The sequence below is a fragment of the Pogona vitticeps genome, chromosome 3 (genome assembly GCF_051106095.1).
Source record: "Pogona vitticeps strain Pit_001003342236 chromosome 3, PviZW2.1, whole genome shotgun sequence".
NCBI lineage: Eukaryota > Metazoa > Chordata > Lepidosauria > Squamata > Agamidae > Pogona > Pogona vitticeps.
In genome coordinates, this window is record NC_135785.1 from 97,229,400 (window position 1) to 97,244,476 (window position 15,077).

The window sequence follows — 15,077 nt, forward strand, 5'->3', positions numbered from 1 at the left end:
AGACCCATGCTGAAAAATGTTCCACCTTGCTTTGTCTGGAGATATTCACGTGGTTTTAATCACAGGCTTGAGCATTGTTCATGAGTAGGTTTCAGTTATTAATGTATATTCTAGTTTACCTGACTAATGTGTACAGTGGGGTCTTGACTTAAGAACGGCTCGAGTTAAGAACATTTTGACTTAAGAACCACTCTCATAGGAAAATATTGACTTGACTTACATACTTAGATTTGTGTTAAGAACTGAAAAAAAAACCACGTGGGAGGCAGGGAAAGTGCAAAATTTGAACTTTCAGTTAACTGTTGGCCAGTGAAAAGAGTGCCTGTCTGCTTCCTCACTCCTCCCAGCGTTTAGAGAGTGGATTGGGAGTCTTCAGACTGCCTGGTACTGCCTGGACTGTATTTTCCCTGCCTTCCCTGAACCTTTCTTGACCTAAGAAAAAAAGAAACAAAATATCCCCCTCTAGTGGTCGAAGGCAGAATAGCAGCTTCCCATTAGTTTCTATGGACGGAAAAGAGCAGATACGGATCAAATGGTTTTCAATGCATTCCTATGGGAAATGCAGATTTGACCTGAGAACTTTTTGACTTGAGAACCGCCTTCCAATACGGATTAAGTTCTCAAGTCAAGACCCCACTGTATGATCTTTGTGTCAAGAAACTGATAAGTTTTTGAACAATACTTTTTCTTTTTCTACTTAGCTGCATCTGTGCCTGCTAGTGTTCAAAGCGACTACACCAAAGGAGTGTTTCTCAAATTCTTTCGTGCATATTATAAAATTAAACTGCCTGGCTTACCCTAAAATGAATTCAGTGAATTATTTGTTTGCTCTCAAAGTGAGAAAATCTTAAAGATTTCAAGATGGAAATATGAATATTGAAAAAGAAAAAAAAACATGAATAATTGAAGCAATAATTGATGCTGTTTCATACCTTGAAAAGTGAACTACAGTATGTTCCTTTAGATTATCAACTGTTCTGACTGTAGTTCTGAATGAGGGTCTTTTTTGTTTTCTTATAAATTCTGGCTGGCAATCCTCTCTTACCCCAAAGAGATCTTTTAATTTTTTTATGGATATTCCAACTCTTTTTGAATGGTGATTGCAGTCAAAGCTGTGAGCTTTACCTTTTAATGAATCATTCTTCTATGGACAAATATTTTAGAAAGGGGTAGGCAACTTTGGTGGGCTTGGATTTTCTTTTTCAACACCAGGCTGCATCAGGCCCAAGAATGGCCAAAAATAATTGAAAGATGCAAAGCAACAAAAAAACAAAAACAAAATGGGAAGTGCCTGACAGTCACTTGATTTTGATGTTTGGGGGGACCCACCAGGCCCTCCAGAGGGGGGGGATCACTCTAGGAGACCCCTGAGGTAAGAAAAAAAAACATTTTTCTTTAATAAAAAAATTTAAAAATTCTTTCACTGAGAGAGCTAGGTAGAGTTGAGAGGGCACTCATGATCTGGAGTAGTTCATGTGCTGAAAGATCAAATTTTGCACATCTTGCTTTAGAAGGAGTCAGATTTAATCTATGGCCCTCTCTTTATGCTTTTTAATGTCTATAATACCAACTATTTCACTGTTGCTTTCAATTTTTCTCTCTATCCCTATACCCTTTTTATGTGAAAATTCTGTGCGAGATAATTCAGGGTTTCAGAGTTTGGTGCCGCTAGTAAGCTTATGATACCAACTCTAGCTCCATTTTCTGGCCACATCCAAGGAAGCTGTCCTGTATCTGAATCAGTGTCTTAAATTGTTAATGGAATGAATGAGGTTGAACAAATTGGAGCGTAATCTAGACATGACTGGGGTGCTCTTAGTCAAAAGGCAGATCACTGAATAGAAATTCAGCCTGTGTTGATGTGGTCTCAGTCCTTTTGAATGTTTAGAATTGTGTCAGAGGTACTGTATTCCCAGATTCAGTTGTGAACTTGAATACTAGGTTTTGTGGAGTGACCAGGAGTTTGTTTGAACAATTAACACTAGTGGAATAACTGCATCTGTTTCTAAAGTTTTTGCATTAATTAAGTCCTGGTTGGAATACTCTTAAGACACTGTTGTGAGTTGCCTTTGGAAAATGTTACTAACCGTCAGCTGATGCAAAATGCTGAGGCCAGATTGTTGACTGGGAGTGCTCACAGGGAACATACATTATGGCTCCCTCTTACAACTGATCCACCAGTTATTCTGCTTCAGTTCATATTAGTGGTTACGACATGTAAAGCCTTGTGTAATCTGAAAGATTATATTCATTTGTAGGAGTCCATCTGTGAGATCTTCAAGCCAGGATATTCTCTCAGTCTTGTCACTCATGTAGGCGTATGTGAAAGGAACATCATACATATAGCTTTCTTGGCTGCATGTAGGCTCTGGAACTCCCTGTCAATGGAAACTGGGCTTGGGCCATCATTTGGAGTCATTCATTGCAACTTGCCGTGGAAAATGTTTCTGCTGCATTTTATATTAGCAGCCAGGGTTGCACAATATCTGTTTGCATAGCTAAGTTGCTGAATATATTTTGGCTAACTATTTCTACTTGCAATTTGTGCATTCCCCACAGCATTTTTCCAGTGTCATTTCACTTTGAATATGCAGTGGCTTGGTCAACTGCATCAGTAAGGGTCACACTACTATGGCTCAGAAGGTAAAGGTTCCCCTTGACAAATGTCCAGTCATGTCCAACTCTAAGGCACACTACTCATCCCTGTTGCCAAGCCGTAGAGCCAGCGTTTGTCCGAAGACAGTTTCCATGGTCACGTGGCCAGCGCGACAAGACACGGAATGCTGTTAACTTCCCACCATGGTGGTACCTATTTATCCACTTGCATTTGCATGCATTTGAACTGCTAGGTTGGTAGTTGTTGGGACAAGCAACGGAAGCTCACTCAGTTGCGTGGATTTCATCTTACGACTGCTGGTCTTCTGACCTTGCAGCACAAAGGCTTCCACGGTTTAACCCACAGTGCCACCATGTCCCATGGCTCAGAAACAGATTACTAAAACTATCTCCTCATTCTCAGCAAATATAGGAGTTACCTTGTAGTTGTACATCTGTTTGTCACAACCATGAATGCAATCACCCTGAGTAATTTCTAGTGCCACATTCCACTTGTGGAAGTATTATTTCAGTTTTGGATCCTTTCATACCCTGTTAACATCTGGGTATGCCATCCAACACCAGGGTAGACCAAGTGGGTGGGGGGGGGAGTGACCATTGTTTATAAGGACATATTTGAAGCTGCTAGGCTCTCTGCGATGGCAAACCCAGGTCTAGAGGCCATCCACCTGTCGTTTGGGGCCAGGGGTGACTTTGGGATTGTGCTGGTTTACTGCACTCCCCACAATCCAGCACAGTCCCTGCCGGAGCTGGCAGATTTCATCTCTGCAACATTGTTGAGATCCCCCAAACTATTGGTTCTTGGGGACTTCAACATTCACGCAGAGGCTGAGGTTTCCGGTCCAGCTCATGAGTTCCTGGAAACCATGGCTTCCTTGGACTTGACCCAGCAAGTCTACAGTTCTATCCACATGGGCGGCCATATGCTGGATCTGGTCTTTGCTGCCGAGCACAGAGAATGTGCTCCGATGGTGGCCGACTTGGTATCGGCTCCCTTGTCATGGTTGGATCACTACCTAATTAAATGCAGCCTCTCAGTGGCACTTCCCTCCTGCGGGGAGCTTGGACCCATTAAGATGGTCAGCCGCTGCAGATTACTGGATCCTAGTAGATTCCAAGATACCATGCGGGGGATTCTGGCTGACTTGGTTGGCACTCCTGTTAATGCTCTGGTTGATGGCTGGTATTCCGCTGCCACCAGGGCAGTCAACATTATCACACCTAAACGCCTTCTCTGCTGCCGAGCCTGACCAGCTCCCTGGTTTAACCAGCAATTGAAGGCCATGAAGCATAATTGGAGAAGGTTAGAGAGCATCTGGAGAAGGGCCCTGATGGAAACTAATTTAAAAACCACCAGGATTGTGTCTAATTTTTACCTAGCTAGGGTAAAGGTTGCTAGAAGAGCATTCTTCACTGACTGGATAAGCAAAGCTCACAATCGGCGATGGAACTTTTCCGTATAGTACGCAATCTATCTGGAGTTGGCCACAGTGATAGGCCTCCCTCTAGTATCTCCTGTGACCAATTTGAGGCATTTTTAAAAATCTAAAGTGGAGGCCATCCGCCAGGACCTTGATCCCTTTTTACAGACAGTAGATTGAGCTGAGATGTCCAGTGCACCATCTTGTCCGGCGAGGTTAACTTGCTTTCAACCTGTGACATCCAATGAGGTGGACAGGGTGCTTGTGCACTGTCGTGCCACCACTTTGTATTTATACCCTTGTCCAGCCTGGCTCATCAAAGCAGCCAAGCCAGTAACAACAGAATGGCCCACCTCAATAATTAATGGGCCTCTCCAGGAGGGCATTGTTCCTGCTGTCCTCAAGAAGACACTCATTAGGACAATTCGAAAGAAACCTAATTTGGTGGTGGACGAAATTGGGAATTATAGGCCCATCACCAATGTTTCTTTCATGAGTAAAGTGGTTGAGAGGGTGGTGGCTGATCAGCTCTAGGCCCTCCTGTAGGAAACTGATGCCCTTGATCTATTCCAGTCGGGCTTCAGGCTGCGGCATGGTATGGAAACAGCATTGGTCGCCCTGCAGGATGACCTCCTGAGGGAGGCCAGCAGGGGCAATATGTCCTTGTTGGTCCTCCTTGATATCTCAACGGCCTTTGATAATGTCGACCATGGTATCTTTCTGGGCCGGCTGTCTGAGTTGGGAATTGGTGGTCTCGCTTTTCCGTGGTTCCATTCCTTCTTGGGGGACCATCCCCAGAGAGTGCAGCTTGGCGAGATGACTTCCACCACGTAGATCCTCAATTGTGGGGTTCCCGTAGGGGTCGATCATCTTGCCAATGCTATTTAATATCTATATGAGGCAGCTGGGTGAGGTCATCCGGAGTTGTGGGTCCCAGTGTCATCAGTACACTGATGACACCCAGCTCTACTTCTCCTTCTCCCCTACTGCAGTAGATACTGTTCCGACTCTTGAATGCTTGGAGACCATTCTAGAGTGGATAAGGGCAAACGGACTGAGGTTCAATCCAGACAACACAGAAATCTTGCATGTGGGCGGCCCCAGTGTCAGTGGGTTGGGAAACTCCCTCTCCTTTGGGGGAATTATTCTTCCTGTGAAGAGTGAGGTTCTCAGCTTGGGCATCTGCCTGGGCCTGGATCTCAACATGGAAACCCAGGTGGCATCTGTGGTCCGGGCAGCCCATTTCCATCTTCAGAGGATTGCCCAGCTGCATTCCTATCTAGATGTGGGTGCACTCACGACACTGATCCATGCCCTCGTAATCTCAAGAATAGACTACTGCAGTGCTCTCTATATGGGGCTACCCTTGAGGTTGATTTGGAGACTTCAACTGGTCCAGAATTTGGTGACCAGATTAATAACTGGGGTGAAGAAATTCCAGCACATCTCCTCCACTCTGGCCACCCTTCATTGGTTACCAGTTTGTTTCCACATCGAATTCAAGGTTATGATGATAACATTCAAAGCCCTAAACGGTTTAGGACCTAGGTACCTATCAGAATGCCTGCTCCCAGCCAGATCTGTCCGTAATACCTGTTCTTCACAGGCAGGGCAGTTTAGGGCCTTGACCCCGAATGAGGCCCGGAGGGAAAGAACAAGAAACCTGGACGTTCTCAGTGGTTGACCCCTGCCTGTGAATCAACCTGCCTATTGAGAGCTGCCTGGCAACCTCGCTGGATGGCTTCAAAAGAGCATTGAAGACATGGCTCTTCTGCCAGGCTTTCCTGGAGCACTAGGATCTCGCCCTCCCTTTTTAATCATTCTTTTTGCCATCCTCTCCATCACCCTTTTTACCACCTTTATTGGCATCTGTTTTAATTTCCCTATTTGTTATGTATTAATTTATTTTTATCGTGTTTTTAATATTATCCCTTATATTGTTGTTAGCCGCTCAGAATGACCTGGTTGCCAGATGGTGTGAGATATAAATTCAAATAGTAAATAAATTAACCACACTCTTGGATTCTTATTTTATTTGACCTCAGATGTTTTCAGCCTCTTAATTGAAGGCTGTGCTCCCAACAAGTGTGCTTTGAAATACACTAGATTGGTTCACTAACTTTATCACAGTGATTCCCAGCCTGGGATACATGTACTCCCAGGAGTATGAACCAGGGCATTTAAGAGTATGTGGGAAAAATGGAATAATGGTTGGAAATGGCATATATGTCAACAGTGTAAGACAAGATACAAGTAAAAAACTGTGAAATCAATTGAATGTTATGGCAACTAGTGAAGTGGGTTTTCTTCTTTATTTAACCTCAAGAAAGGCCCTGTTCCCTCACTTTGTCGGTTTGGCAAATGGTGAGGAGTCCCTCCCTAAACAATGTGTTGCAAACATGCTCCTACAGCATGCATGCTCGGTGGTGCGCCTTTCACAGGCTCAGTTTTCACTCTTCTCCACTTCACAGAGTGCTGTCGTGGCGGTACTGGTGTGTGCCTCCAGCAGCCATATTAATTGCAAACATGTTGCTAATATGAAGAGTACAGTTTATTGAAATGGGCTGCCAAAGGGTACACACATGAAAAAAAGGTTGTGAACCGCTGCTCCATCTTATAGTTTGACTGTCCTCAGCAAACTTCTGTTCCTAGCTATGTAACTGTCAGAGTTATCTAAACTGGTGAGAACAGATAAGAGCTGGATTTGAAGAAAAGGTCTTGATCCACTGAATAGGAAACCTCAGTAACATAGAGAATGTTGTGTTGTCTGAAGAAAGTTAAGAGCAGAATATTTTGTAATAATCTTTTTCATGTAATTGTTCTGTATGTCCTTTAAAAGATATTTACAAACAGAATGTACCCAAAACCTTCTCGCAAATATGAGGAGAAAACACGGCTTTTCTGCTTTGCCTCTTATCTGTCCATTATACTTTCTTTTTCTCCACCAAAGTTTTCCTGCTTTCTTACTTTTCTGTAACTCACATTATTTCTTTCACATTTGGAAGGATTGCTTAGGAATCCTTTTCTGTTCTTCTGGAAGTGATTGCTGTTTCCTGTTGGATAATCTGGCAAGTGAAACATCCCTGCTTGTGCTGTATGCCATGACATTCCTTGGAAAATTCCCACTCTTCCTACAGATTGTTCCATCCTGTGGCTGCATCAGCACTATACACTTAAAGTTATTTAATCATATTAATTAAAGTCTGAGCTTGTGTTGCTTCCAGTCATCATGAGTGAAAGTTTATACATATCTAGTAGATATGGTCCACAGAGTCTTCGAGAAATAACTCCTTAGACATAGTCATATTTGTGGTACTTTTTCAGCCTTTAGAGTTCTAAACCCGCATGTGTGTTCTTTTTTAAAAAATTCAAAGCTTGCTGAAATTCTTATGACTTTAACAATATTCTTGTTTCCTAGGTAAAACAAAACACATACTCTAATAGGACTGCCAAGTGACTGGCTGTATGCATTTCTTCCATACAATGTATGGAACAGGTCCAGTATAATGACTGGAACAAAATTACATGTTTCTTCTGAGATGTAATAATGCCCATTTTAAAATAGACTCAAACATTTCCCGTTTACTGTTCTGTTAGTTTGAGTACCGAGATCAAATTTGTGGATTTTTCTTACAGTATTCTTAATTTACTCTTATTCAGAGTTTATAAACATTGAAATAGGCTAGATTTTTTATTGTTTCTTAAAATTTGTCTTTTAGATGGGCAGGTTTTGATCCCCCAAATCATTGCATACATGAACATCTGAGCAGTGATGTTTATTTGTTGTAGAGAAAAAGAAAAGGAGAATGCAGTCCATGCCTTAGATGCTTTGAGAGAAGTCTGTTAGCTTTAATTTGACCTCTCAGATAAGCAGCTTGACTTAATTTTGCATCTTAAATTTAACTTGTGACTTTTAAAAATGGCCTTTGCTTTGAAGTAAAAATCGATATGAAGCAGATCTATTCCTTCTGAATATTAGTATTTTGGTGCAATCAGAACAGAATTATATATACAGTGGTGCCTCGCTTAACGAGTGCCCCGTTTAACGAAAAAATCGCATAGCGATGGCTTTGTTGCCATCGCTTTTGCCATCGCACAACGATCTTGCCTATGGGGAAAAATCGCTTTGCGATTTTTCCCCATAGGCACCATTTTCCCCCAGCTGAGCGGCGGGAGCTTTGAAGCCCCGCTGCTCAGCTGGGGGAAAATGTCGGCAGTGGGCTGCGGCCTCGGAAGGACCCCGAAGCCACCGTACCCTGCCGACAATTCCCTTCCGAGCTCTGGGGACAGGCTGGGGGGTGAATCTGGAAGCTTGAAGCCTCTCCGCGCTGCTTACCCAGGCCGTTCCCGGACTTCCAGAAGTCCGGGAACGGCCTGGGTAAGCAGCGCGGAGAGGCTTCAAACTTCCCGATTCACCCCCCAGCCTGTCCCCGATGCTTGAAGCCTCCCCGCGCCGCCTACCCAGCCTACCCAGGCGGCGCGGGGAGGCTACCGGCATCGGGGACAGGCTGGGGGGTGAATCGGGAAGCTTGAAGCCTCCCCGCGCTGCTTACCCAGGCCGTTCCCGGTCCACCCCCCAGCCTGTCCCCGATGCTTGAAGCCTCTCCGCGCCGCCTACCCAGGCTGTTCCCGGACTTCCAGAAGTCCGGGAACGGCCAGGGTAGGCGGCGCGGAGAGGCTTCAAGCTCCCCGGTCCACCTCTCAGCCTGTCTCCGATGCTTGAAGCCTCCCCGCGCCGCCTACCCAGGCTGTTCTCGGACACCTAGGTGTCCGAGAACGGGCTGGGTAGGCGGCGCAAGGAGGCTTTAAGCGGCGGGGACAGGCTTGGGGGTGAATCGGGAAGCTTGAAGCCTCTCCGCGCTGCTTACCCAGGCCGTTCCCGGACTTCCAGAAGTCCGGGAACGGCCGGGGTAGGCGGCGCGGAGAGGCTTCAAGCTCCCCGGTCCACCCCCCAGCCTGTCTCCGATGCCGGTAGCCTCCCCGCGCCGCCTACCCAGGCTGTTCTCGGACACCTAGGTGTCCGAGAATGGGCTGGGTAGGCGGCGCGGGGAGGCTTCAAGCATCGAGGACAGGCTGGGGGGTGAATCTGGAAGCTTGAAGCCTCTCCGCGCTGCTTACCCAGGCCGTTCCCGGACTTCTGGAAGTCCGGGAACAGCCTGGGTAAGCAGCGCGGAGAGGCTTCAAGCTTCCCGATTCACCCCCCAGCCTGTCCCCGGAGCTCGGAAGGGAATTGTTGGCAGGGTACGGTGGCTTCGGGGTCTTTCCGAGGCCGCAGCCCACTGCCAACATTTTCCCCCAGCTGAGCAGCGGGGCTTGGATCCGAGCCGCGGCGGCTACCCCAGCCATGGCTGGACTCTAGGGAGTCCAGCCATGGCTGAGGTAGCCGCCGTGGGTCAGATCCAAGCCGCGGGGGGAGAGAGAAAACCGGATAATCCGTTCCAATTGGAACGGATTAACTGGTTTTCAATGCATTCCTATGGGAAATGGTGCTTCACATAACGATGTTTTCACATAACGTTTTTTTTTCTGGAACCAATTAACATCGTTATGCGAGGCACCACTGTATATTGAATAGAGGTGGTGCATATGAGTTTGTTCCCATGTGCAGTGGTGCCTTGCTTTACTATTGCCCCGCATTACGACGAAACCGCATTATGACGATCTTTTTGCAATCGCAATTGCAATCGCAAAACGATGGTCTAAATGGGTTTGTTGTTTTTTTTTTTGCTTTGCGATGATCGGTTCCCTGATTCGGGAACCGATTCTTCGCAAAACAACAATTTTCCTCTAGCTGATCGGTGGTTTCAAAATGGCCGCCGGGTAAATAAAATGGCTCCCCGCTGTGTTTTTGGACAGATTCCTCGCAAGACAGCCACCAAAAATGGCCGCCCAAGGAGGTTCTTTGCTGGATGGTGAGTTTCCAGCCCATTAGAACGCATTGAAGGGTTTTCAATGCGTTTCAATGCGCTTTTTATTTTCGCATTATGACGTTTTCGTTCTACAGCGATTTCGCTGGAACGAATTAACATCGTAATGCGAGGCACCACTGTATCTGCTATCAGTTTTGCAGTTCAGGTGTGTGGTAAAGAATGATGAGTATCCTAGATTCATTCTCCGCTGTTTCCTCAAATGGATAATGACACCTTGATTGTTGCAGTTTTTTATGGGCCTACCTTTGAAGAATCTTCAGAACTTTCACTTGGCGCAGAGCACAGAAACAAATATTTCAATATGTGCTTATACATGAGATCATGTTTTTTAGGGGGGAGGAGAGTAAAATTCAAGGTGTTTAGAATATGCTTTAATACTTCAAATGGGTTTGAGTCAGCATACTTGATAGGTTGCTCCCAGCCTATTGGAGTAGAGTTTTCAAGTGTATAGTTGCTACATTGAGGACAGGAGATCATACTCTGACACATTCCACTGATAGGGGTAGTTCCATCAGTGGATACAGCCTCTGAAATCCTAGCTTGTGATGCACCACTAATTTTCCATGTTGAGATTTTGGGTGTGGGTTAGAAGCCTTGGGAAGTTCTGTTAAAGACTCTTAATCCCATCCAAAAGTATTAAAATATATTTTTGGTAAATTTCCATTGAAACACTTTTATATTCTGAATATAAAGGTGTCAGATTTGTGTTCTTTATTTTAAATGTAGAGTAAAAAGCCTCTTGTTAATTAAGATTACTAATATTGGTAGGTAGGTATGGCTTCCAGCACCTGCAAAAATTATTCTCCTTCATGTCCTACAGATCCGTTTTTGGAAAACATGTCTGCTAAATGGAATTATATTTTAAATATATTTAGTTATTGATATTTTGCCTCTTTCTGAAATATGCTTATTGAAGCTGTGAGTAGAGAAAAATTATGACTCTAGCTGTTTTGTACTTCATTTTATGGAATTACATCCTTGCTGTGTCATTATGTTTGGTTTGTGTATGTGTTAAGTCAATTCTGTCTCTATTAACTTGTTTGAGATTGTGTTACTATTTTGCTGTCTGAGGCAATATAAAATATTATTCAGGATGTGACTCCACATTGGGGAAAATGTGAATACACTCACTGTGGAGTTGCACCAAGGAACTTGGGTTTGTGCAGTTCAAGTGGTCACGCAGAAAACAGGAGAAAGCCTACAGTATTTTTCTTTTTGCTTGCAATTCCACATGTAATCCTATAGGGGGCACCATTACAAAGCACTGCCTTACAAACAATAAAAGGCTTTCTAGTTCAGTTTTTTTCATATAATTGTTAGCTTAAAAAAACACCTCTCACCCTCAGAGACAAGCTCAGTTCCTTAATTTATACAAAAACCCAAACCCAGGAATGTTGTCATGGGGGAAAACTGTTAAAACAAAAAACAATACAAAACAGTGTCTTGAAAAGCAGACTGCTTCCTTTAAGCGTGTGTATGTGTTAGTGCGTGCATGCATGCTCATGGCTTGTAAGGCAAGCAGCCAGGAGAAGTGTGTGTGTGTGTGTGTGTGTGTGTGTGTGTGTGTGCGTGTGCGTGTGCGTGTGCGTGTGCGTGTGCGTGTGTGTGTGTGTGTGTGTGTGTGTGTGCTTGATTGGGCTTTCTTTTTTTCATCAGTCCAAAGCAATCACATACTTGGAGCCACTTTGAACTAAAGCAAAAGGATTTGACTTCCAAAAAGGGAAGAAGAACTGTGGATTGAAGGCAGGGGACTCTGGGCTGATTTTCATTTCCTGTTGTGTCATGTGATCAATAGGAGACAAACCCATAGTATTTCCTGCATTTTCCCCCTCTGTAGTTCCTGAACATTCTTTATCTGTTAAAGAAAGGTAATCCCTGATTGTTCTTGTTGCCCTTCTGTTAACTTGCTCCGGTTTGTCGCCATCTCTCTTAAATTGTGGTGTCCAGAACTGGACACAGTATTTAAGATGAGGCCTAGCCAGTGCTAAATAGAGGAGAATTAGTATTTCATGAGATTTGGGGACTATAGTTTTGTTAATGCAGCCTTTTTTTGTACCCACATCACACTGTTGACTCACATTCAGGTTGTGATCTTCAAACAATTCCAAGATCTTTCTTGCTCATAGTTTTACTGAGCAAAGTATCCCACATCTTGTAATTGTGTATTTGTTTCCTCCCCCTCTGCCCTCGATGTAGAACTTTGCACTTATCCCTCTTAAATTTCATTCTGTTGTTTTCAGCCCAGTGCTAGAGCCTGCCTTCCAAGGTATTAGCTATTACACCCAATTTTGTATCATCCACAAATTTGAAAAACATTTCCTGGACCCCCACATCCAAGTTTTGTGGTACTCCGCTTGTTACTTCTTGCTGTGTCGAGAAGGAACTGTTGGTAACCACTCTCTGAGTACGATTCTGTAACCAGCTGTGTATCCATTTGACCGTTCTCCTGTCTAGCCCACATCTAGTTAGCTTGCTAATCAGAATATCATGGGCACTTTGTCAAAAGCTTTGCCGTATTCAAGATATATTACATCAACAAGACTCCCACTGTCTACCAGAGAAGTTATCCGATCAAAACCTGAAATTAGTCTGGCAGGATTTGTTCTTGACCAATCCATGTTGGCTGCTAAGTATTACTGCATAGTCTTCTAGTCACTTTTTGGAGTGACTGTTTTATAATCTGCTCCAGAATTTTCTCTGGGATTTCTGTCAGTTTGACCCCTGTCTGTAGTTTCTACGTTTCTGCTTTTTGCCATTTTTGAAGATAGAGTCAACATTAGTTAATTAGTTAGTTAGTAGCTTGCTTACATTTATACCTCATATTTCCACCACTTTGTAAGGCAAAAAACTTTGCCCTAAAAAGTTTTAAAGAAATAAATACAGATACAGTAAAACCAACATTTAGCTGAAACATTAAAACCAGTGCGCTGAAGATCTTGAAGCCTAGACATACCATAATGAAACAGGTGGTCCCTCAGAAAACCAAATTTTCTTCAACGTGGTCTCTATGAATCCACGCCAGTGGGTTAAGACAGTGCCTGCGCTGGCCTCTCGGAACTTTCTATAGCTATAAGAAAAGTAACAAAGTTTGAGTTGCCCTGTATTGCGCATGCTCCACCCGCCAAACCCCAGTTCCATTTTTTCCGTCAGCGGAGTTGGAACCTCTCGGTTAGAGCTGTGTTTAAAAACTTATTTCTTGTCCGTGCATTTGACCGGGAATTGGCTTTTCGACTTCTCTATCTCTGTTGCCCTGATTACGGACTGTTTTGACTTCTCCTTTGCCTCTGGCGATCCTACAAGTACCTAAATTGCCTCTAATTACTACCTATTTACCACCTGCTGAGGCGCTACACGCCTACCGGACTTCTATTATCATTTCAACTGCTTGTTTCCGGCCTCTCTTGGCTTATGTCATCTAAAAGAGGCCCATTTAGCCGCTGTTCGTCGTGCTCTAGGAAACTTCCCTTCTCAGACGGACATTCCCTGTGTGTATTTTGTTTGGGAGAGACTCATTTAACTACCCACTGCAAACACTGTAAAGAATTTACCAAGGCTACTCTCAAGGCTCGGCAACAATGCCTGAAATATTTTTTGTGGACTCAAACCCTATCTGCCTCACAACCATCGGACATGGAGTCTGCTCAATCAACATCCTTGGTCCGTTCTGAAGTAAAAGTAGTTTCTCCACCCCCTCTTCAGTCTACCAAGGAGAAACCTAAGGAAAACCCCAAGAAGAAGCAGACAACTAAGAAAACACTGACCAGTTTGTCTGCTCCAGCAATGTCCTCTGCTCCATCGACATCCCAAGAACTGAAACAGAAGAAGACAGCGGTTAAATCTAAAATGAAGTCCAAGGAGCTCACTTTGGTCGTCCCTCCGGTCTCAACATCTCTTCCTTTACCTATACTGGAAGACTCGTCTCGAGACCGAGATTCCATGTCGGAAATGGGCGCCTCTTTACCACCTCGACAGGAATCTCCTGTCTACATCAAGAGGTTGCCAACTGCTAGCTACAGCAAGCCATTGCTGGCATAGCTAACGCCCCTACTAGCCCTGTGTTAACTGGGCGGGCATGTCGATCCCAATCTTCAGTGTCGGGATCTCTTGGCTCCAAGTCTCCTCCTCCACCACCCCGAGGGAGACCGGAGAAACCCCTGGAGGTTCCCTCCCCTCGACGCCCTTCAATGGAGCAGGACGAGGGTCCTCCATCGAAGAAACATCGACGTCGACACAGGCACAAACATGGTTATGGCTCCGGTGTCGAAAAACACAGGAGGCATCGGCATCGAGATGACTCTCCTTCTCTGATTCTGATGATAGTACTGAGAGAAGAAAGTCATGCTGTCGACGTCGAAGAAGAGATTACTCTTCTGAATCATCCTCAACGTTGAGAGACCGCAGAAGAAAGAAGGCGCGCTATGCGTCTTCTTCGTCCTCAACATCCGTCTCGCCACCGAGAAAACATCGACACCAAAAACATCTTGGTGTCGACACACAGAAACCATTGACATCGGCAGGGACAAGAGCATCCACGTCGAGGGGTCTTAAGCCCAATGATCAGCCTGCAGATCCTCGACCATCTCAGCCTACCATGCGTCAGAGACCCTCCACTGAGACAGAAAGAGGACAACACCCTAAAGTTTTTCCTGTCTCAGATGATGATCATCAGGTCTCTGAAGATTCTTCTGACCAGGAAGAGGACTTAACATCTGAGGCTTCTCTAGAAACACCTATACCAAGGGAACCCTTGGGGTCGGATGCTGCTGACATCCACCCTTCCTCACCATCTGAGGACTTTTCTTCTTACACTCAGTTGGTTTCTCGGATGGCAACCACCTTAAAAATGGAAACTGAAAAATCACCCACATGCGAGGACGATCTGATCTTCGGTGATATCAACAAGGAGAGGTCACATCCTGTCAGTCTCTCCTATGTACCTGAGTTACTGGACTTAATTATGGAATACTGGGAGCATCCCGCTAATTCCACTTTCATTTCCAGGAGAACTGAAAACCTTTACTGCATTCATGGACCTAAGACTTCTTTCTTATTAAAGCATCCCGCTTCAAACTCTCTGGTAGTGGAGTCCAGTGCTTCCAAAATTCCTACT

General features: G+C 44.7%; 1 protein-coding gene across 5 annotated transcripts in view; it reads left to right on the forward strand.

Moving 5' to 3' along the window:
• Positions 1-15,077, forward strand: part of JMJD1C (jumonji domain containing 1C) — a 249,203-nt gene that overhangs the window by 82,375 nt on the left and 151,751 nt on the right. The window lies entirely within an intron of this gene.